General features: G+C 45.6%; 1 protein-coding gene and 1 long non-coding RNA gene across 5 annotated transcripts in view; one reads left to right on the forward strand and one right to left on the reverse strand.

Annotated features, from left to right (window-relative positions):
- MARCHF8 (membrane associated ring-CH-type finger 8) overlaps positions 1–23,741 on the reverse strand; it is a 173,521-nt gene extending 149,780 nt beyond the window's left edge. For 2 of the 4 annotated variants that reach the window (XM_034777697.1, XM_034777696.1), the window contains exon 1: positions 23,572–23,741. The gene's annotated coding sequence lies outside the window, so the exon portion shown is untranslated. The remainder of the gene's footprint in view (positions 1–23,571) is intronic. The other 2 variants (XM_034777698.1, XM_034777699.1) reach the window with 2 other exon arrangements.
- LOC117880985 lies at positions 319–5,080 on the forward strand. Its single transcript, XR_004646654.1, has 3 exons — positions 319–355; positions 3,887–3,957; positions 4,788–5,080. It is a non-coding gene; the product is annotated as an uncharacterized LOC117880985 (long non-coding RNA).
- Positions 23,742–24,028: the final 287 nt, after the last annotated feature.

Raw genomic sequence — 24,028 nt, forward strand, 5'->3', positions numbered from 1 at the left:
GGGGGGGCTGACAGGGGGTGGGGAGTGGTTGGATGGGGCGTGGGAGTCCCAGGGGTCTGTCTGGGGGTGGGGGTGTGGATAAGGGTTGGGGCAGTCAGGGGACAAGAGGCAGGGAGGCTTAGATAGGGAGTGGAGTCCTGGGGGGCAATTAGGGGCAGGGGTCCCAGGAGGGGGCAGTCAGGGGACAAGGAACGGGGGGAGGGTTGGGGGTTCTGGGGGGGCGGGAAGTGGGAGGGGCAGGGGCGGGGCTAGGGCGGGGCTCCTCCGGTCCTCTTTTTTGCTTGCTGAAATATGGTAACCCTATCAATCCATGCTCTCCAAATCTTTCTGAACAAGTCTCTCATATTTCAAACTTGTAAGTAAACAGCCAGGCAAGGCATGTTAGTTTTATCTTCGTTTTCTCAACTTGTAAATGTACCTTTTACTAGGGTGTTTACCTCTGTTTGCTGTACTTTGAACCTAAGGCTAGAGGGGGTTCCTCTGGGCTCTTTAAGTTTGATTACCCTGTAAAGTTATTTTCCATCCTGATTTTACAGAGATGATTTTTACCTTTTTCTTTAATTAAAAGCCTTCTTTTTAAGAACCTGATTGATTTTTCCTTGTTTTTAAATCCAAGGGGGTTGGATCTTGATCCACCAGGAGTTGGTGGGAGAAAGGAGGGGGAATGGTTAATTTCTCCTTGTTTTAAGATCCAAGGGGTTTGGATCTGTACTCACCAGGGAATTGGTGAAGAGTCTCTCGAGGCTACCCAGGGAAGGGAATTAGCACATTGGGAGTGGTGGCAGAGGACCAGATCTAAGCTGGTAGTTAAATCTAGAAGTTTTCATGCAGGACCCCACATCTGTACCCTAAAGTTCAGAGTGGGGAAGGAGCCTTGACACCTTCATTGCATGTCCTAATATCTGTTGTGTAGTGGTGCGCTACACTGTTTAATGGCTGCCATGTTCCACCACACAAGTGGCTGCAGTTCAGTGGTTGTGGGTGATGTGATTCTCTGTGTACCCCTTCCTTGTTTAACTAGGAAAGAGTAAAGCTTGATTAACGTGCATGCAGATTGTCAAATGAAAGGCAGTAGAGAAGGGCAGACTATCACTTTCATATTTATACATACACACAACACTTGATCAGCAATGTTTTGGCAAAACAAGCTTCAGAATAGCTACTAAAACCTCAACACTAAACTTTGTAGGTTTAAACAAAATCCCTCCAAGTTATTTCAATGAACTTTCACAAGAGCATTTTTAGATGTTATTTTAAAATAAACACTTCACAATTTATCCAGTGAATGTAAATCAAATATACATGGCATGCAAGAGCTCAACAGGGTGGATTACAGTGGACTAGGGATAACTGAATTTCCAGAGGCAAATCCTGCCATTGAAATCAAGGGGCTGCATGCAGGAGCTGGGAGCAGGCTTGGTCCATACACTTTAGAGAAGCTGTTTTTTAAACCAGTTGATTATAGCGGTCTTCACTAAATAATGCCTTTGCAAATAATTAATGTAACTGCAGCATTCACTCTTTTCCCTATTCCAATTACAGGGGAGTTTGTGAATATTGTGGTAGAATGTTATCTACCTACAAAGGCACAATAGGAAAGATTTTAATGGTGACCACTGTAGATTATCCTTTTTTTATTACTACCTGTTAACTTACTGTTTAAGGGAGAGGGAGGAATTACCTTGTGAAAGGGGATGGAGATGGGGGGGTGGAACTGATGAATAAGAGGGGGAGCAAGGGGAGCTGCTGAACATGGGGGGGTGGGCAGCTGGCTCCAGGCTGGGATGGAGCACCCTGGTAGTTTCAACTGCCGTTCCTATAGCAGTTCTTGGGTGGCTGGTGCTCCCAGGTGGCAGTGCCTGTCCCATCCTTCGCCTCGCCTCCCCCTCTTCCCATCAGCTGGTGTATGTGTTCCTACCCCTCCCCTGGGCCAGGTATCTCCATCAGGACCCATGGTGGATGGAAAGAGAGACTGGGGAGTCCTACCAGCTTCCCAACAAGTAGTCTGATTTAATGTGCCGCAATGGCCACTCCAGCTTCCACTCTTGTCTCCATCCCCTGTGTATGCGTGCGGCTGGGAACATAGCTGGATCCTGCTCTCGCCTCCATGAGAACAGTGGGGAAGGAAAACATAAATCCATCCCCACATTAGTATTACCATTGGTGAGGCACTAGTGTCCTCTCTCCTCCCCCACAAATTCCGCTGCCACAGATTACTGAAGTCTACTGTCTTTTGTAATAAATATATTGCCAAAGAAGGATTCACAACAAATAATGCAAAGCTTTAAATTGGGGGTCAGGGTAGCAGTAATCCCAGTAACCCAACCCTCCTCCCCCTACATTCTGTTTTCCCTGTGAGACACCCACTACCAAAGGCTCAGACCTTTGCTCATGCACATACAGATTGCCCAGCCCTGATGAAACTAACGAGAGTTCTGTGGTCAGTTCAGCTTGCCTTCAGTTTCATCCAGACTCAATTCATCTTGTAGCTCTCTGAATCCTTTCCAATTTTTCAACATCGTTTTGAAAGTGTTGAAACCAGAGCGAGACACTGTATGCCAGCTGTGGTCTCACTATTGCTAAATACAGAGGTAATCCCTACTTGATATCCCTTTGTTTATAGTACATTCAAGGATCATATTAGCCCTCCTAGCCACAGCACTGCATTGGGACCTCATGTTCAGATGGTTATCTACCATGACCCTCCAAAGCCCCTTTCAGAGTCACTATTTTCCAGGATACAGTTCCCCATCCTGTATGTATGGCCTATGTTCTTTGCTCCTAGATATATGACCTCGCATTTGTAAAAACATGTTTTATTGCACCCAGTTTACCAAACAATCCAGACTGATCTGGATCAGTGACCTGTCATTATTTACCACCTCACCAAAAGGGTTACCATATGTCCAGATTATCTCAAACATGTCTGGATTTTGGCGTTTTAAATAGCCCTCTGGGAGGACTTTGTAAAAATCTAAAAAGGTGTGGGATTTCCCTCCCAATGCAGAGCGCGGCGCAGCTACCAGAGCAGCCAGGCCGGATTGATACGCTCGCATCGGGGCCTCCAGCAGCCAGAGCCCCTCCCTTGCAACCCCACAGCCTCAGCGTGCCGTGCCGGCAGTGCTCTGGGGGGGCAGGGCTGTGCGCTCCACAGGGGAGCGCAGCAGCATGTCTGCGGCAGCGTGTCTGACTCCAGATGGAGCCAGACACGCTCGTCTGAGTGGAACGGTAAGTGGGCTGGGGGGTTGGAGAAGGGGCAGGGAGTCCTGGGGGGCAGTCAGAGGATAGGGAACAGGGGGGTTGGATAGTGGGGAGTTCTGGGGGGGGCCCCCCATCAGGGGGCAGGGGTGTGGAGAGGGGGCAGGGCAGTCAGGGAACAGGGAGCGGGAGTGGGGTTGGATAGGGTGGGGTGGGGGTTCCTGGGGGTGGATGGGCCGGGGTTCTGGGGGCAGGGGGCTTTCAGGGGGCGAGAGTATGAATAGGAGTCAGGACAGTCAGGGGACAGGTAGGAGGTGGAGTCCTAGGGGGGCAGTTAGGGTGGGAAGGTCTCAGGAGGGGGCACTCAGGGATAAGGAGAAGGGAGGCTTAGATAGGGGGTGGGGTCCCGGGGAGCGGTTAGGGGCAGGGTCCCGGAGGGGGCGATCAGAGGACAAAGAGCAGGGGGGGTTGGATGGGTTGGGGGTTCTGTGGGGGGCAGTCAGGGGGCGGGAAGTGGAGGGAGTGGATAGGGGATGGGGCTACTGCCCCCCCATGGAATGTTCTCTTTTTTGAAAGTTCAAATATGGTAACCGTACCCACCAATGACTATGTCATTATTTACCACACTACCAAACTTTGTATAATCTGCAAACTTCATCAACAACAACGATTTCATATTTTCTTCCAGATCGTTGGTAAAAATATTGAATGATATTGGGCAGAGAACTGATCCCTGTGGGACTCCACTAACAGCTCCAGGTACAGCTGGAGATCAATCAGCCAATTTATAATCCATTTAATATGTGCCATATTGATTCTATATTGCGCTAATTCTTTAATCAGATTGTTGTGCAATGCTAACTCTTGCAGAAGTCTATTATGCCAACACAGTTACTTTTATCAAGCAAACTTTTAACCTGGTCATAGAATGATACGAAGTTTGATTGACAAGGCCTAGTTTCCATGAAGCTATGTTGATTGCCAGTAATTATATCTCCATTTGCTTGAATCCAATATCACCCATTTCAAGCTGCTCAGGATCAACATGCTACTATATAACCTGTGTTCTATTAACAGCTTTCTGTTTGGTCTAACCAGAAATACTGGGGTATTCTTGAGCCTTGGTTCACAAATAATACATAAAAGATCAATAGGACAAGCTAGTGCCAGTCACTGCCACACAGGGGGCAATGGGAATTAGGGGCTCAAGCATCCAGGCCTGGTGAGGTGGGAAGCCTCTTACATTGTTCTCAAGCAGGACCTTCCAGCTGGCACTGACTGGGGGGGAAAAAAGGGAGGTGGATGAGAGTTTGTGGGAAGTGACATGAAACATCATTCCAAGTCATAATCAAGCAAAGGCTCAGGATGGGAGAGGTTGATCAAAGCCCTCTGGCTGTGGCTGAATAAAACCAAAGAAAATAAATGCAATTGCAAAAGGAGAAAGAGGAACTGGGTCAATACACACTGCGGGAGTGCAATCGCTCAGTCATTCGGCGGGTTGGGCAGAGAGAGAGAGCACACATGCAAAGAGAGATTATGATTCCCCTATAGGTTGTCACAGTCCAACTGAATAATATTTCTTCTTTCAGGAACAGAAACAAAGGTCGGGAAAGAGAACTTTTAGAAACCTCACTACAGTGAAAAGGACTTCAGAACATCTAAACCAAAAGTGCTCATTTCCCTTCCAAATGATCAAATTTGCCACCTCGGGAAGAGACTCTGCAACTTTAAATACAATTTCCTCTAATCAAATGATTCAAGGTGGGAATGTCCCTTGCCAGTAGTACTTACAGACTAGTAAAGGAAATTTGCATGCAAACTTTTAACTTGACATTGGAGGTCACATGATACAGCACAGCAACGTCTACGTCTAGTTTTAATTTATTTCCCCTCCTCCACCATAATCTGTGAAGAGTTAAATGAATAATTGTGTAAGCCAGAGGAAATAGCTCTGGGTGTTTGCTGTGCACTGATCTTACAAAACTAATGAAGAATTTTAAAACAAATGCATCAATTTACAGGGAAAACTGAAAGTTTGTCTTTTTTAAACACAGTGTAAATATTTATAACAGAAGATACTGACAAGACAAAACAATCTCATTATTGTTTTAATGCCAACACAGCTCACATTCTGTATTGTACACAGCTAACAATGATGTATTTTTAGGAAAATACTCTGTTACATCACTTATATTTATTACAACAGGCGATAATGTTTGTTAAAGCTACTTACAAACAACAGGAGCCTAAGCAACCTCCTTCACAATTGTTCAAATGCTAACAGACTTAAATATTTCCCCAAAGCAGGGGTAAGGAGAATATGCCATTGTTTGAACACTTTTATAGCCTACTTTTGAGAAGCATGAAATTCTAATGTGTCTCCCCATCTCCAGACAAACAGGAAATTTCCAAAATTACATGTCTGAGGTAAATCCAGACTTTGATTTAAACACATAGCCTATTTCAGCTTAAAGGCACCTTTCTACACGTTTAGATTACTACCTACATTCTTGTAAATCTAAAGAAATTCTAGATTTTGTCATCACAACAATAAGCCTTTAAATTCATGTGATGAACTAGCTACAAATTACATTATTTGAATTGACATAATATGACAACTGGACACGCCTGAGTCAAGTCTTTTCAAAGGTTCAAATGTACAGCAAAAGGGGAAAGGGCATCAGGACTCCTGGGTTCTATTCCTGGCTTTACCACAAACATACTGTGTGACTCTGGGCAAGTTGCTCTTTGTGCCTCAATTTCCGCATCTGTAAACTTGGCCGATTCTTATCTATCTTTTTAAAGACAACTGACATCCTTGTACAGATGGATTTGCAGGGGTTTCCATTTATAAACTGACATTTACCAGAAGTTAACACACCACAATCCCTGAGGTCAGTGTTACTTCCTAGTTTAAGTACAGGGAAATACTGATGGGGGGGGGGGGAGGGAGCTGTGGCAGCGCTTTAATGTCGCTGCCCTACCAGCAGGGCCTACAGGGAAGGCAAAAGGGGCAATGACGTTAAAGTACTGCCACAGCGCTTTAACGNGAGCCGGGGCCTGCTGCGGGGACCCAGCAGCGCGCACGCTGCGCCCAGTCCCTGGCCAGTCACGTCTGGGCTGCTGCCCAGCTGGTACTATCCCGCGGCGGCCCCGGGGCGGAGGCATCGGCAGCCCAGCCCCGTTCGTTCCCCTGCGGGACGGGGGGGCTGGGGGCTGCTGCCCCCGCTCCGGGGCCGCCGCGGGGTAGCACCAGCTGGGCAGCAGCCCAGACGCGCGTGGCCAGGGGCTGGGCGCAGCATGTGCGCTGCTGGGTTCCCACAGCAGGCCCCGGCTCGGGTGGTTCGGGGGCGCCAGAGCCGCAGCCGCCAAGCGCCATGGCCGCTTCCTCCCCCGCGGCAGTGGGAGCTGCAGCAGCGGCTGCTCCCGAGTCCCGCTGCCCAGGGGGGAGAACAACAGCCGCCGCCTGGCCCCGCGGGCCGCCCCCCTCCTCTCCCAACCACCCAACTGAGTCCTGCCTGCTAGGGGCCAGGCCGGACTCTTACTCACCCCGGCCCCGCGCTCCCTCTGAGTCTCCCGGGCCTCCCTCCAGCGCTTGCGGAGGAAGGAAGGGTTTTGTTGTTTTTTTGTTTTTGTTTTTGTTTTTTTGGCCCCGCCCCCCCGGCGTCACCTTCCCCCCACTCCCCCCACGTCCCGATATTTGACTTGGGTGATCTGGTCACCCTACACAGTCACGGTGTTTTAAAAATCATTAATTTCATTATTTCAGCTATTTAAATCTGAAATTTCACAGTGTTGTAATTGTAGGGATCCTGACCCAAAAAGGAGTGGGAAGGGGGTGGGGGATGTTGAAGTACTGCTAGCCTTACTTCTGTGCTGCTGCTGGCAGTGGCGCTGCCTTCAGAGCTGGGAAGCTGGAGAGCAACGGCTGCTGGCCGGGAGCCCAGCTCTGAAGGCAATGCCACCGCCTGCAACAGTGCAGAAGTAAGGATGGCATAGTATGGTATTGCCACCCTTACTTTTGCACTGCTGCCTTCAGAGCAGGGCCCTTGGTCAGTAGCTGCCACTCTCCGACCACCCAGCTCTGAAGGCAGCAGCACAGAAGTAAGGGTGACATTGTATGGTATTGCCACCCTTATTTCTGCACTGCTGCTGGCGAGGCGCCTCCTTCAGAGCTGGATGACTGCCCAACAGCCGCCACTCTCCGGCCACCCAGCTCTGAAGACAGCACAGAAGTAAGGGTGGTAATACCACAACTCCCCTAAAATAATCTTACGACCCCCCTGCAACTCCCTTTTGCGTCAGGACCTCCAATTTGAGAAATGCTGGTCTCGCCCACGAAATATGGTCTTTTGTGTGCTTTTACCTTATACTATACAGATTTCATGGGGGGACACCAAATTTCAAAGTCCATGATGCGTTTTTCAAGGCCGTGAATTTGGTAGGGCCCTAGTCATGACTGAACCTGTGCCTGCCATGGTACCTAGTACCATGGCAGGCACAGGGAGTACTGTGCTACTAGATGTGCTGACATAAAACTGCTGTCTTGGAAGACATTACTATATTTTATAGGCAAACATGCTGTTCAGTGATTGGCATTGTGTGCCTCTTGATGTGACATGGTAGTGGTGGCGAAAGCCTCTAGGATGAGATGTGTAATATTCCTGCAAAATTCTATTAGACAGAAAGTGGTAGGAAACAATTCTGTGTCATGCACATCTCCTAACATTTCCTGCAAGGTCTTGTGGCATCTCCACATTGCAGCGACTTTGACAGTTTCCTATGTGTATCAATAAGGATAATAACAATGACCTTACATTTATATATCACCCTTCATACAAACAAACTTTGGGTCCTACAAGGTGCTAAACATCTCCAATGGCAGGGTTCCCTTCTCGCTGACCCGGAAAGGTAGCTACTTCTGGAGTAAAACATGACAACTGTTTAAAAACAGCACAAAACAACACTGCACAACAGCTTAAGTGAAGAAAAAAAAACCTACAGCCATATAAACAGTAGGGAATTTGTTTTATAAAGGAATGCAGAATTTAAATTACTCAATTTTGAAATCATGTCCAGGACTCTAAGATTAATAACAACATGGTTCTTGCAACCACAAAAAAATGCCAGGGAATTGTATTGAGCACAAGTGATCAAGGATGTGGTTTTACTTCTCACCCAAATCAGAGCACCCCCTTAGCATGCCTTAGAGCTGGGCACTCACTCAGCAGAATGCTATCAACACCACTTCTTACAGCACCTGTTTTCTCCCTGGAGGTTTCCCTTCCAAGTATTGATCCAGCCGACCTTGCTTAGCGTATGACAGGAAATGAGTTCAGAGTGGGAGGTAGTATGGCTGTAAATTAATGCTTATAAATAGGGGTCAATGGTGGAAATACAACCTGGATTATTTTTAGTATTTTGCTAGTTGAGCAAAAGAAGCAGATACTTATAAATTACCCATCACAGTTCCTTATACCATACTATAGACAGGTTCAAATGCAACTTCTAGAATCCTTCTCTTCAAAGTAGCAGCCAACATCACACACATCTATCAACCATCTTTGGGTGAAGCAGAGAAGAGAAAAGAGCAAGCAGCCATTGTTCAGCTGATAGGGTGCAAGGCTCCTGAGTTTATCTCGTCACAGCTCTCTCAAAACATGGAGAGCGCAGCGAGAGGAGATAAAAAGTGTCTGTCTGGAATTGGAAAATCTTATAAAGCATACAGCTGCAGGAACACCCCCACTCCATACACTGCAATGAAGATGGTTACAACACTTGAAAGTAATCAGCATCCCTGACAGCTGTCAGACTGAAATGGTATCTTTTCTAGGAGGAAGCTTGGAAGGGCTCGTGATAGCACACCGCATCATTTTCTAAGTCTCTCTTTATTGCCCTCTCTCAGCTAAAGTGATAGGCAACAGTGCACAAATGTGACCTCATTTGCTGACTATTTGGTAGATTCCAGTAGAGAAACCGGCAAAGAAATATGGAAGAGAACAAGTCTGATTTAGTGCTTGATCAGGAAATGTACTGAGTACCCTCAACCTGTCACGTGTACCAACATGGCTGAATGTCTTCAGCACCTCACATGATAGGGCACAACCTTAACTTTGTCATTTTCCCCACTTGAGTGCTGCACCCACACAACCTTAATCTTAATATAGCTTTTTCAAGGAGTTTCCCCATTTTGTGACTTCTAAACTTTTTTGTAAATCAAAAGAGGTAATACATGCAAATTTCACAATCTTGAATAATTTGGCTGGAAAACACTAAAATGCAGTTTCGTATGATGTCCAGAGGGGAGATATCTCCAGTAACAGCCTTTGGGGCTGCAGAGCTCCTAAGATGCGTAAGAGCAGGGCTCTCTCCCTACTCACCTAACAAAGCATGCATCAACCAGCATAGGCCATGTCTTACAAGGGCTGTAGGAACAGAAATTTTATTAGCTGAAGTTTGCTTCTTTCTATTCACAAATTGTCTAAGAAGAGATTACATTTTTCTCCAATTTATTCTTTATTTTGAATAATTTCTGTGACCAACAATGTTCTTGATCTTTAGGTTTGGTAACAATCACTTTGTTGCAGAAAGCCACAGAAAGAAACACAGGTGAACCAAATTTGTTTGGAAAATTTGCAAAAATAATGCAGATCTTAATTACTGCACTATTTGCCAGGGAATTCACGGGAATTTGGGAGAAATACCTTTGCCCGTTTGATCTTGTGTTGGCAATGAGCCGACAGTATGTTGGAAGAAGCAGAACCTGAAGAAGAGCTCTGTGTAAGCTTGAAAGCCTGTCTCTTTCACCAACAGAAATTGGCCCCCCAAAAAGATATTACCTCACCCACTTTGTCTCTCTAGTATGTTGGAAGGACAGTCAGATCTGGAAGGACTGCAAGGTGGAAGACAGGTCAAGAGGAATGGTAGGATGCTAGCCCTGAACTCAGGAGACCGGGATCCAGCTCCCTGCTCTGCAAAAGACTTTCTGTGAGATCTTGGCGAAGGCACTTAGGCATTGTGACACTGAATATTGCAAAGCCTAACTTTTAGGTGCCTAGAGAAAAAAAAAAAAAAAAAAAAAAAAAATCACAGGAACAACGCTGGGGTTCACAAAGCCTGAGTTAGGCACTGAGGTTCCTATACAATGAATGGGGGGAAGAGACAGGCACCCTAGAACGTGATCCACAGAAGCCAGCACACTAGGTGGGGAGCCGGGTCAGCTAACCAATGGGAGATGCCAACAAGAGGGGTACATGGTAAACCCTGCCCCTCTCTTGCCCAAATAAATTTGTTAGTCTCTAAGGTGCCACAAGTACTCTTTGTTCTTTTTGCTGATACAGACTAACACAACTATCACTCCAAAACTCTTGGAGATAGGCACCTAAGTCCGGGCTGCAGGGAGGTGCTTATCTCCACTAGTGATCCCCAAGCTGGGGGATGACAGGCGCTCCTCCGCCTAAGTCGCATGTGTGGCCCGATCTGGCAGGCATGCTCAGAGGCCACTTAACTCCACAAAACAGTCCCACGGAAGAGGGAGGAGGGGGAGTTAGATGAAGATGCTGCGCTCCTTTATAACTTCAGCCCAATGGTTAGGATACTCACCCAGGATGTGGGAGACCCTGATAAGGAGAAGAGATCTGAACAGGAATTGCCACCTTTCAGGTGTGTGCCCTAACCACTGGACTATAGAGAGATTTTAACTCTTTCTCTGTCCGGTTTAATTAAATAATTGAATAACATTAAGTAGAACAACTTCAACAGGAGAGACTGAGGGAGCCCCACATCAGAATATCCCACAGCCCAGCGGTTAGAACTCTCACCTAACAGGTGGCAGATTCCTGTTCAGATCTCCTCTCCACATCAGGCAGATGGGGGAACTTGAACCTGTGGTCTCCCACATCCTGCGTTAGTACCCTAACCCCTGGGCTAACGGCTTTGTGGAGTTAAGTGGTCTCTAAGCATGCCTACTGGATCAGGCCTCACATGCAGCTCTGCCTATCTTCCCCCCAGTTCCTGGGTCACCCCAGGGCTTAGGTGGGAGATAGGCATTCAGGCGCCTAGAGTGAGGCAGTAGTGAACATGCTCAGAGACAAAAACATGGGCCCCTACAGAACTTTCAATGCAAAAACATAGGTGTTGAGCAAGTGTAGATGCCCACAAGTTAGGCAGCAGCTGAGAGAGAGTTTTGTGGGTCACAATGGCACCTACAACAGGACTTAGGCACCTAAATATATTTGTAGATCCCACCCTCGGTCTCTGCATGCCTCAGGTCCCCATCTATAAAATGGAGATTGTAGCAGGGCACGTCCCAACTCACATGTGTATTGTGAGGATAAATATGTTAAAGGCTGCGAGGTGCTAACAGTTATGAGTAGCCACAGAATTAGTTAAGATTGTCAGTGGTCAAGATAAGGTAGCAGAATTCACGCAAACCGATCAAGTCAACCAGCAACAGGCAGGGAGAAAAAGAGGAGGGACCACAGGTAGGCCTGATAGATGCTGACTAAGAGGAAAGTGGAAGCCTGTGGAACTACATCAGGAATTAAATTGATCCAGCATGTGAACTTCTTAGAATATAGTCCATCTTTTCATTAATTTCTCTGACCCTTACTTTAATGAGAAGCAGCAGCTATAACTTCACTGTTCTGTTATATTATTTTATTTGATTTGGAAGAAGGAGGATGGACATTTTTACTGTGCTTTAACAGACAGTCATAACTACATGGGTCTCACGTGGATTATCACCCAGTTACCTCTTGCCATGTAATGAATAAAGCAAACTAATGACTGGTTTCAGAGTAGCAGCCATGTTAGTCTGTATCCACAAAAAACAGGAGTACTTGTGGCACCTTAGAGACTAACAAATGTATTAGAGCATAAGCTTTCGTGGACTACAGCCCACTTCTTCGGATGCATATAGAATGGAACATATATTGAGGAGATATATATACACACATACAGAGAGCATGAACAGGTGGGAGTTGTCTTACCAACTCTGAGAGGCCAATTAAGTAAGAGAAAAAAAACTTTTGAAGTGATAATCAAGATAGCCCAGTACAGACAGTTTGATAAGAAGCAAGTGTGAGAATACTTACAAGGGGAGATAGATTCAATGTTTGTAATGGCTCAGCCATTTCCAGTTCTTATTCAATCCCGAGTTGATTGTATCTAGTTTGCATATCAATTCCAGCTCAGCAATCTCTCGTTGGAGTCTGTTTTTGAAGTTTTTCTGTTGTAAGATAGCCACCCGCAGGTCTGTCATTGAATGGCCAGACAGGTTAAAGTGTCTCCCACTGGTTTTTGAGTATTATGATTCCTGATGTCAGATTTGTGTCCATTAATTCTTTTGCGGAGAGACTGTCCGGTTTGGCCAATGTACATGGCAGAGGGGCATTCCTGGAACATGATGGCATATATCACATTGGTAGATGTGCAGGTGAACGAGCCCCTGATGGTATGGCTGATGTGATTAGGTCCTATGATGATGTCACTGGAATAGATATGTGGACAGAGTTGGCATCGGGCTTTGTTACAAGGATAGGTTCCTGGATCAGTGTGGTGGCTGAACTTTGTGACTTTGTCCTCACCCACAACTATTTCACATTTGGGGACAATATATACCTTCAAGTCAGCAGCACTGCTATGGGTACCCGCATGGCCCCACAGTATGCCAATATTTTTATGGCTGACTTAGAACAACGCTTCCTTAGCTCTCGTCCCCTAATGCCCCTACTCTACTTGCTCTACATTGATGACATCTTCATCATCTGGACCCATGGAAAGGAAGCCCTTGAGGAATTCCACCATGATTTCAATAATTTCCATCCCACCATCAACCTCAGCCTAGATCAATCCACACAAGCGGTCCATTTCCTGGATACTGCTGTGCTAATAAGCGATGGTCATATAAATACCACCCTATACCGGAAACCTACTGACCACTACACTTACCTACATGCCTCCAGCTTCCATCCAGGACACACCACACGATCCATTGTCTACAGCCAAGCTCTAAGATGTAACCGCATTTGCTCCAATCCCTCCGATAGAGACAAGCATCTACAAGATCTCTATCAAGCATTCTTAAAACTACAATACCCACCTGCTGAAGTGAAAAAACAGATTGACAGAGCCAGACGAGTACCCAGAAGTCACCTCCTACAAGACAGGCCCAACAAAGAAAATAACAGAACACCACTAGCTGTCACCTTCACCCCCCAACTAAAACCTCTCCAGCGCATCATCAGAGATCTACAACCTATCCTGAAAGATGATCCTTTACTCTCACAGATCTTGGGAGACAGACCTGTCCTCGCTTACAGACAACCCCCCCAACCTAAAGCAAATACTCACCAGCAACCACACATCACTGAACAAAACCACTAACCCAGGAACCTATCCTTGTAACAAAGCCCGATGCCAACTCTGTCACTTGAATAGATATGTGGACATCATTATAGGACCTAATCACATCAGCCATAACCATCAGGGGCTCGTTCACCTGCACATCTACCAATGTGATATATGCCATCATGTGCCAGCAATGCCCCTCTGCCATGTACATTGGCCAAACCGGACAGTCTCTCCGCAAAAGAATTAATGGACACAAATCTGACATCAGGAATCATAATACTCAAAAACCAGTGGGAGAACACTTTAACCTGTCTGGCCATTCAATGACAGACCTACGGGTGGCTATCTTACAACAGAAAAACTTCAAAAACAGACTCCAATGAGAGACTGCTGAGCTGGAATTGATATGCAAACTAGATACAATCAACTCGGGATTGAATAAGAACTGGGAATGGCTGAGCCATTACAAACATTGAATCCATCTCCCCTTGTAAGTATTCTCACACTTGCTTCTTATCAAACTGTCTGTACTGGGCTATCTTGATTATCACTTCAAAAGTTTTTTTCTCTTACTTAATTGCCTCTCAGAGTTGGTAAGACAACTCCCACCTGTTCATGCTCTCTGTATGTGTGTATATATATCTCCTCAATATATGTTCCATTCTATATGCATCCGAAGAAGTGGGCTGTAGTCCACGAAAGCTTATGCTCTAATAAATTTGTTAGTCTCTAAGGTGCCACAAGTACTCCTGTTCTTTTTGCAAACTAATGCTATGTCACCATCACCCTCAGATCATTTGTAACAAAATAAATTCATACTAAGAGCTGCTAGAAGACAATTATAAAAAGCTCTGAGGCATGAAAAGAAACAAGATCTTTCACTGCACTACAATGTTAACACACTGCATAAGAATACTAATGCAGTTAGAAGGTTGAAAGTTTATCCCACATTTATTGGCTTCAGTTTTGTTATGCTGGGAGCAACAGATATTTTTACCCACTGTGTTCAAACCACATAAGCTGCTTTTTGAATAGCTTTTAGGACTGAGCTGACCTAATGAAGAGACTAATGTAAAGTTTACCTACTTCATTCTATTTCCTTCTAGTTAATCAACAACTTTTTAAAAACTGTACTAACCCAATTACCACTTTTTGCCCATCTATTGTGCCTTCTATCAAAGAATCTCAGAGTAGTTTACAGTCAAAATCAACACCCTTGGAAGGCAGCTATTGTCTGGGTTATGGGCAAAGAGAGGTTAAATGACTTTGTCCAGTGAGTCTGTAATATATCTTGGAATAAATTGGGGTTCTCAAACTGGGGGTTGGGACCCCTCAGGGGGTCACAAGGTTATTACATGGGGGGGTCACGAACTGTCAGCCTCCAACCCCTGCTTTGCCTCCAGCATTTATAATGATGTTAAACATATTAAAAAGTGTTTTTAATTTATAAGGGGCGGGGGGGGGGGGGTCGCACTCAGAGACTTGCTATGTGAAAGGGGTCACCAGTACAAAAGTTTGAGAACCACTGGAATAAAACCTACATCTCCTGTCTCCTAGCCCAATGTTTTAGCCACTAAGGAACCATCATTCCTCCCCTTTTAGAGCTAAGCAACAATTTTTGCAAGCTGGCTGGATTTAACTCTGTGCATGTGTGTATATATAACTTGGAACAAGAAAACGCTATTCCATAACAGATCGCTACGTCCTTATAACGTCCTAGATATTCAAAGTATTTCCCTGCTCAGGTTTGGTAAATGCTGCTCATCTTCACATAGAACCTGCCCTCATTCAGTAGCTGCGTCTTCACCATGCAAGCCCCGAGGAAAGCAGTCATGTTTTGATACAAAGCTGCAGGGGAAACTAGTTATATATCCTGGAAGGCCAGGCTTCCAAACGAAGTCATACAACAAGTCAAACAGCAGATAGGTTTCCAAGAGGCATTGGCATCCCAAGGAAAAAGACTGGCTACTTAATACATCCATTTTTCATAGTTAGTTTGCACCCCAGGTAAATTATTACCTGATGCCATTTTTGCTGTACAGTTTTTATTAAAGACTTTTGCTTTCCTTTACTGAAAAAGCACTGCCAATGCTCTTTCTACCTAGCCCAGCATTTACTCTCCAAATAGCCAAAAGTATGTTTCGAAGACAGATGGTTCACAGGGGACAGATGGAGCACAGCTGGTGAACAAGGCCAATAAGGCTGTTATGCCATTGTAAACGGGAGGAGAGGAGCCATCAGAACAATCTCCAATCTACAGAGAGGCCCAAGCTATGAAAATAGTTCAGAACCCCTGTACTGAAACACACCTGCTTATTCCCATCCATCTTTCTTCAGATAAGAGTATTAGAATACAAGAATACATTTAGACCTTTCCATTCACCTTACCCTTGTGACTAATGATTTTGTAGTTACAAGGGATTATAACAGGGGACAGACTGGCCTCACGCTGATTCACCCTCCATAACACGCTGCGCTTTTACAACTAGAAATAGAGAGATCAAAGAGATTATTTCTCTGTCCTGGGTGACCCAAAGAGCCAGTAACAGTGAAAGCAGATATAAATAGTCATCCTAGGAACTCCCTCAGCTTGCTACAGGACTGGTTTCAGTTTGAAGGAGGCTTTTTCACTGACTGTCTTGTCACCTTAAGTGGTGATGACAATTTTAAGTAAAATAAAGGTTCCCTGCTGTAAATATAACTGTATAAGAGGAAAAGGCTCTCTCTCATCACTGGCAGTAGTGCCAATATACTGAATTGAACCCCCCCCCCCCCCCGTTAAACGGTTAGCGAACAGGAAGTACAAGTTGATACACTTGGAGTCTGATTTGCTCTTGGGTTTTGCTTACTCCTGCTAATATGACTCAAATTCACTCAACAGCTGAAATTCCACCCGGAAAGTTAACTTGACATCAGCTGCTCAAAACCTACTGGTGCACTGCAGAGCAAATTCTGTTCTCAGTGACATCTGTGCAACCCTCATTGTCTGCCATGACTGAAACTTAGGGTATGTCTACATTACTACAGTTGCTACAGCAGCACAGCTACAGTAGTGCAGCTGTGCCACTATAACGTAGACACTTCCTATAGCAAGGAAAGGGGCTTTTCCATCAGTGTAGTTTGAGAGGCAGTAACTAGGTCAACAAAAGATTTCTTCCGTCGATCTAGTTGCATCTACACCAGGAGTTAAATCAACCTAACTATGGCACTCATGGCATGAAATGTTCACAGCCCCGAATGGCGTAGCTAGGTCAATCTAATTTTTAAGTGTAGTCCAGGCCTTAGCAAACAGCCCTGCTGATGGGAATAGAATTCAGCTCCCTCGTCCATACCTGTGTTGGCTAATCAGGACTAATGACTACAAGAGTCAGTCATGGAAACAACTTATTTTGGTCACCAAAGTCAGCAGATCTGACCTAGAACACACAGAGGAAGCAGATGCATTGAGTAAGAGGGTACCATTTGTACACAATGACTTTTCATAACACAATGCACTACTGCACTTCAAAAAGGAACTGAAATGCTTTTAAAAATAAAATGGGGTGGGGAGGAGGAGGGATGGCATGTTTTTTGGGGTAGGGGCAAGTGTCATCACTATGCTAATGATACCCCACATAGAGCATATGCTCTATCCATCCTTGGCACATGTATTAGCCCCCATTTTAGCATTTTTATAGACCTAAATAAATAAAATAAGAATGACTTGAAACTTTGTAGGCCTGTTGTAAAAATGTATGATGAGGCAGTCAGATGCTATGGCAGAAGCTGCCGTCACAATATATAAAACACACGCACACAAATATCGGGGTAAATAGAGGGGAAGAATCCATTTGAGGGGGCAAAGAGTTATGTTACCTGGCTTTCATGTGAAAAGCCCAGGTGTCCAGGGAACCAGTAAGTTGTACAGGGCTGATAGAGAGGGTTTCAAGGAGACAGATATAGAGCCATTCTTGTCTTTTTTTCCAGCAAGCTGGAGGCAAACATGCAGAGACTTGACTAGTTGCCAGACTGAAAAGTTAGAGAAAAAGTGAGTTGAAATGAGGTTTAATTACTTCCCCTCCTCCTTGGTCTCTTGGCCCTTCGGTTTTCCCATAAAACTGTCTTCTCTCCATCTATTCTTTCTCCAGACTTTTTCTTTTCTTTTTATAATCACAACTGAAACCCCATCATTAGTGTGTTGTCATGCTGCCTCAGGTCAGCACACTGAGTCAATTCACTTTGCAGAAGACAGCACTTCCTTTACAGTAATTGTCATTGCAGTAACATTTTGTATGACACTGCATTTCAACGGGGTCCGTGATTTGCTTTTTAGGCTACTAGCCAGATGGATTTTTTTTTACAAAAATAAGGGTTTCTGTTGTTCTTACTAACTCAGAATACTGACACTACTGTGCACTCTTGTAGTGTATTTCATCTGAGGATCTCAAAGCACCTTACAAACATTAAATTTAACTTTGCAATTTTCTATCCTTACCTCTATTACACATATGAGGAAATTGAGGCATAAAATGGTTAAGTGATTTGCGTAGGATCTGTGACAGAGCCAGGAACAGAACAGATGTCTCCTGATTCCAGTCACATGCCTTGACTGTAAATTCATCTTTCATCCCATTATCAAAGCAAGGTCCCAATCTTATGAGGTGCTGAGTAATCTCAACTCTAAATCAATAGAACATGTGTCACAACGAACCCGCAAGTGAGTTTTGTATATATTTTTCTATGTAATATTAGAATTGTTCTATAGGAATAATTACCATACTGGATCAGACCAGGGGTTCATCTCCAGTATCCTGTCTCTGGCAGCGACTAGCACTAGCTGCTTCAGAGGAAGAAGTCCTGCAGTACTAGACAGTTATGGGATAACCTGCTCCCAGGGAAAGTTCCCTCCCCACTAGCTGCAAGTTGGCTCGAACCCCAACATGAAGGTCTATATTTCTTCCAAAACTTTTTGTTTTTAAGTTTACCATTAGCTATTGTTAATCTGATTTGATTAGAGCAGAGAACTCATTTACTTGGCTCATGCCTGAATTTGACAAAATCCCATCCCACACAGAAGTGGGACAGTCACAGACCTATATCTGAATGCAAATTACTCATAACAATTCTATCTGACCCATCTTATCTTGTAGCTAGGTGTCACCAGGAAAGAATAATAGATCTTATGTGGCTCAGACCTTTGTATAAACAGAGCCATTAAGGAAAATAGGAGAACCATTAAAGAGGTGGGAGGAAATAGCAGATGTGAAACCAAGACATGGGTAATTACTTTGGGTTATAACAGAGGGTTTTGTTATGAAACATTCTTCAATACACAAACCCACAAGGCAAGGGGCAGGTTTGGAGGGAGGTGGTTCTCATTAACACCTTACATGGAATTATCTACATATTTTGGGGAACTAACCAAAGGAAGTATGAGAAAGGAGCTGAGCTATTTTTCTTGGCACTGAAGGCTTGTCCACACTACCAGCTGGATTGACGGGCAGCGATTGATCCAGCAGGGGTCGATTTATCGTGTCTAGTATAGATGTGATAAATCGACCGCCAATCGCTCTAGCATCGACTCCGGTACTCCACCTTAACGAGAAGCGCAAGTGGAATCGACGGGAGGACACACCGCAGTGAAGACATCATGGTAAGTAGCTCTAAGTATGTCGACTTCAGCTATGTTCACGTAGCTGTGGTCGTGTAACTTATATCGATCACCCTCGTAGTGTAGACCACCCCTGAGTTTCAGAAGAGGATGAGCAGTTAAAATGTCTCTGAGGCCAGAGAGACAACATTTAAGAAGACAGGGCAGGTTTCTATGAGGCTGTTTCATAGGATTCTGAATGCCTTATCCTATATTTCCTTTTTTGTTACTTAAGAAGGCTCTAGGCCATAAAACCTTTGTGCAGGAATAGAGGTGAAGACTGTTAAAGACACCTAACTTCCAATGAAAGTCAATGGAAGTTAAGTGCCTAAACCTTTGGAGGAAAAAAAGAAAAAGGAAAAAAAGGAAAAAAAACAAAACAAAACAAAAAAAACCCTACTCCCAACCTCCTTTTAATTTTTTCCTCTGTTTTCTCCATTGTACTGTCTGTTATGTATATTAGCCTGATAAAGACTAAAATAGGGTAAGCAAGCAGGAACAATGGATAGTACAAGACAAAGTACCCCTTTATAATGTGTACGAGGAGCATTGGCTGTGTTCGAGCATGGCCCCATGGGCTTACAGATTCATGGGATGAATATAGCCTTTTTAAAACATAGCACTGTCCAAAGCATTATTCAATACAATTATTCAATTACTCTAGCTGGGGTCAAGAACAACTTGCTCCAGCCTCCCTATGTTGTCCCGTATCAGCAACTGACTCCTATTGCATGGAATCTTCTCCCTTCCTGTGAAGGCTAAGGATTGATTTTTCCAGAGCAGCAGTGCTCTGGAGGTGACGTATCCACATCAGGAAATCTCTGGCTGTGATATGTAGAATGAGGCAGTAGTATGCCTTGCTGCATGAGCCACCTGCCCAGCCAGCAGAAAGGAAAATATCCTCCCATGTGCATCCCAACAGCAGTAAGGCCTTCAGCTCCATTTTCAGTAGGGTGACCAAACAGCAAGTGTGAAAAATCAGGATGGAGGTGGGGGGGTAATGGGAGCCTATATAAGAAAAAGCCCCAAATATCAGGACTGTCCCTACAAAATCGGGACATCTGGTCACCCTAATTTTCAGGCACAATAACTACCAGCTCCCAGAAGCTCCGAACCAGAGGGCACCTTTACCAACATGGAGGTACAAACTTTCACCTACACAGCCCTTCCACTCTGCAGGGTAGGCTAGAAGCAGTGTTTTACAGAACAAGGGGTCCTGGTGCATGACTAGGGCTCCTAGACACTATGCTAATACAAATAATAAGTAATATCAACAACAACAACATTGTTAACTTCAGTTTCCTGTTCTTCCCTGTGTGCCCATCATCACAGGTCCCAGTACCAATGATTAAAGAGCACAATTCAAATCCTGTTAATTCTCCATTAACACTTAGGATACTGGCTAAAAGAGTCCATCACCTTAAGGACTAACCAGCTCTTAAGGGTTTTAATAAGGTTTCTAGGAAATGAAGAAGGAAGTTTTTCCTTGTCAGGTGGGATTAATTCAGGATGCTGATCTAGCATCCTACCTCTCTTTCTCCCATGACTAGCAGTCTCTCTGTCACCTGCCTCACCCTATTGGCAGACACTTTTGTAGGCCACGAAACAGCAATCAGGAAAGCAGGCTGGCAGAGGCGAGACCATGGCATGTTGCCCAGAGAAGAGGTTATCATATAGGGCTAGCAGTGGGAGGGAGGATCCACTACCTCATCTGTGAATGGTGGAGGAGTTACTCATTCAAATAATTACATCCATTATAGCAAAGCCCTTGGTATTTCCTGGCAAATCTGCACAGAGCACAGCTACAAATTTAGGATGTAGTAATCCGTTAGAGCCACCGAATTTAACCCCCATAGAGACACTTCACTCTTTCTACACCTGGCAAAAGTAGTCTTGGAACATGAAGATTTTCTAGCCTTTGAGTACCAGTTGTCCTTTTTGACACAGTTTCAACAATTTTGACTTTGTACAGCTGTGCAATGAGTTCTCAGAGCTTAGATTCTATTTTCAGGCACTAATATCCTGCACAGGAAAATCTTTTCTCGTCAATATTCTTGCTGTTGACAAGGCCACAGACAGCACGAGGAGATAACTCAGTGGTTTGAGCACTGGCCCGCTAAACCCAGGGTTGTGAGTTCAATCCTTGAGAGGGCCACCTAGGGATCTGGGGCAAAAACAGTACTTGGTCCTGCTAGTGAAGGCAGGGGGCTGGACTCGATGACCTTTCAAGGTCCCTTCCCGTTCTAGGAGATAGGATATCTCCATTTATTTATTGTCAGCCTTGCACTCCTCCAGACCTCTTTCCAGTTGCACAAGACCCTTCAGACTAACTGCTTGCATAGTGCTGATGCTTGGCTCTAGGACTCAGTGTTGCTGTCATATCCAAGACTGAATTCAAGTTCTCTCCTCTCTCCTTTAAGCCCTTCCTTCCAACATCTCACTCTCCACCTCCTCTCTCAAGCTCCCTGTGGCTTATCTCCTATGTGATTATACAATTGTCTTGTTATATAAACTTACTATCCTTGGTAGTTTAGAATTAAGACACCTGTTATACAATGTCTAAACTGCAAACGATCCTACATTTAAGTCTTAAAGGACTCAATTTTAAATCAGTAAATGTCAATAATCCTTTGACTTTTTCCCTGCACTTGAAATCCTCTGCAAAGAGAAAAGATGAAATGTTGTACTTGAGGACAACCGATGTAATTTTCTTGTTGTCCTTTCTATCTAGCAACTAGTTCCTAAAGTTATGAAAAATGATCATGATTGTATTTATCAACAGTTATAAATCTAAAGTTTCTACAGTCAGTTTACACTGAATAAAAATTATCCAACATTTATGTTCTGCATGTCCTGCTAATGCAAATATTCAAGATGTGGTTCTCCTCTGAAAAGCAACTGTGTAAAAAACGACACCTTCCTACCCAACTGATTGCTCCTGGTTTGTATTCAGTCAAGTGTAATACCTTCCATAACATTCAACTTGAGATAGCAAGGATGATTTTGCAGGGAACGCAGTTATGAGGGGGGGGGGGGGGGGGAATCCTTTTACTTGTAAACTTAGCACAGCTAATATATTGTAAACATGAAACTAACATTTTTTTCAAGCAGAACTTTTGTATTGATGGAAACAAAATACTAGGAATTATAAACCTCTATATTAACCACTGAAACTCAGAAAAATAAAAAACAAGTCTTTATGCCCTGGCACCTGATTCTGCACTGACTTAGGCCCTATGTGACTGTCATACAGGGCATAAATCAGCACAAAATTTGACCCCATAATCTCCCATTATACTTACACGTGAATAATTTCACTAGTTCCTTAGCAACACGAGAGCTGACATGCCAAGATGTGAAAGTTAATAGCAAGCAAGCTGTCCCATAGACTCAGGCTGTAAATAAAGCACAAGCTACAACTAGTGTCATATTCAGCTCAACAGCAGAAACGATGAGCATCTTGTACGGTCCCACGTTGGATCATAATCAAAATATTAATAACTTTGCAGCCAAAACAATCAAGAGTCAAATGGGCTTCATTTGGTAAATAATGTATTTCCTGGCTCCGTCTGAGTTAGGAGCCGGAAATGCATTCTTGGAGAGGCTGCTGACAGCGGGGATAGGGCTGCCTCTCTCCTCCTGGAGCTGCCTGTTGCTTCCAGGTCTCTCCTCGATAACAGTAACCTTCCCCACCCCCCACGATTCAGTTGATATGCACATTACCTGTGGAGGGATGCACCTCCCCCCCCCGTCACATCACGGAGACTGGGACGGATAGATACCCCTTTAAACTGACTGTTACTATGAGTGTGAAGCACCCCCAATCAGTCAGACCACTTTTATGGGAAAGGATGTTAATCATCTGAATGAAGGAAGGGCCAATGCCATTTGAAAATCCGTAGCTCTTTGGGGAGGGGTTCCCAAGTCCCTTCCCCTCCCTAACCCTGTGGGGTGAAGAGGGATACCCAGTCCCTTCCCAGGCTTTTTAGGGGAATTGGGGGTGGGATCCCTTGGCCCTTTTGCTGAATTGGGGGGGTGGGATCCCGTGAACCTTTCCTGACCCTTTAGAGGAATTGGGGCTGGGGCGCCCTGGCCCTTTCAGGGAATTGGGGGTGGGAACCACGCCGCCTCTGAGGGTGCCTATGTGCTGTACTACCCCTGCCTGTCCCCCTCGGCTGGGATCCAGTCACTTGCTGCCCAGAACCACTGGGGACACCCCTCCTCGGCCCGGTGCGGGTCCCAGCCCCTCCCCGTGGAGATGATGACCCCCAAACTCCTTGCCCTTTGGCGGGGGGAGACCAGCCCCAGCCCCTTCCCCTGTCCGTCGGGATGGAGCTGTGGGGGAAATCCTGGGGCCGCTGGGGCAGGGCGGCGGCCGAGCCCGCGATTACCTCGCTGCCCCGCACTGGGCCCAGGCCGGCTCCTCCAGCTGTTGCTACCCATGGCCGGGGCGGGCGGCGAGCTGCTCCTGCGAGGGCTGTACGGCTCCAGCCGGCCGGGTGACCCGGACTCTCGGCTCCTGCCCGGCTCCTGTTTACACGGGGAAGCCCAGCTGTCTGTCAGCGCGCCGCCCCGCCTCCGCCGCCATGGCCGGGGGCGGGGCGGAGCCGCCTGGGCCTGCGGGGCTCTGGGAGACGGCGCCGGGCGCTTTCCTACGAGCGCAGGGCCTCGCAGTGTTGCAGGGCCGGGCCTCGGGGCGGGGACGCGGCGCCCTCAGGCCCCTGGCACTCTGGTTGCTGATGGGTGCCGGGTGCTTGGGTGCCAGTGAGCCCCTGCAGTCGCTCTTGCCCCCTGTGAAAGTCGCGGTGCCCTTAGGCTGCTGCACGCCAGTGGGAGGGTGCTCGCCTG

This window comes from Trachemys scripta, chromosome 7 (genome assembly GCF_013100865.1).
Source record: "Trachemys scripta elegans isolate TJP31775 chromosome 7, CAS_Tse_1.0, whole genome shotgun sequence".
Classification (NCBI taxonomy): domain Eukaryota; kingdom Metazoa; phylum Chordata; order Testudines; family Emydidae; genus Trachemys; species Trachemys scripta.